This window comes from Arachis ipaensis, chromosome B09 (assembly GCF_000816755.2).
Source record: "Arachis ipaensis cultivar K30076 chromosome B09, Araip1.1, whole genome shotgun sequence".
Classification (NCBI taxonomy): Eukaryota; Viridiplantae; Streptophyta; class Magnoliopsida; order Fabales; family Fabaceae; genus Arachis; species Arachis ipaensis.
Window position 1 is genome coordinate 140,820,746 of NC_029793.2, and position 776 is coordinate 140,821,521.

The following is a 776-nucleotide window of genomic DNA, read 5'->3' on the forward strand; positions in this document are numbered from 1 at the left end:
TACTTTGAAAGTTTATGATAAATTTATTTTTAATAAAAAATTTTAAATATTTTTATTTAATAATGTAAAATAAATACATTAAAAATTTAGAATGCATTTAATTTGTGTTTTTATTTTTTATTTTTATTTTTAATATTTTTTGTTTTTTAAATTTTATGAAATAAAAAATGAAAATAGGAGATAAAAATAGAAGAGGAAATTTGTTTATTTTTACTGTTTTTATTTTTTCCTTCCCAAAATCTAAAAAACAGAATATTAAAAATAAAAATAAAAAATAAAAACGTAAACGTAAATCAAACACAGCTTAAATTTTTTATATTTTTTAATAAATTTTTTTTTGTTTTATAATCTTAACGAGGGCATGATACACGATAGATAAATCCATATATATATTTATACATTTTGAAAATGAAAATTAGGGATATTGAAAAGTCAACGGAACTAAAACCAAGAGTGGAGTGAATGGTAGAAAAAGTGTTCTTAATCAAACAATAAAAGCTTTCACAATTCACTCACAGTATCATTTTTTTTTTGGTATAACATTGGTATATGGGTCGCAAGCTATGCTGTTGTAGTTACAGAACAAGATCGAAGTCCATTTTATGCAACAAGTATATTGGGTTCATTGGGACGAACACATGATTTTGAAGCCCATTATATATCTCACTCATGTTTTTGAATGAAAACAATTTACCGACCAAAAAAAAAAATGAAAACAATTTTATAATCATTAACATTTTCCATGAAATTATGGATCAAAAAGATTTTCTGCCACT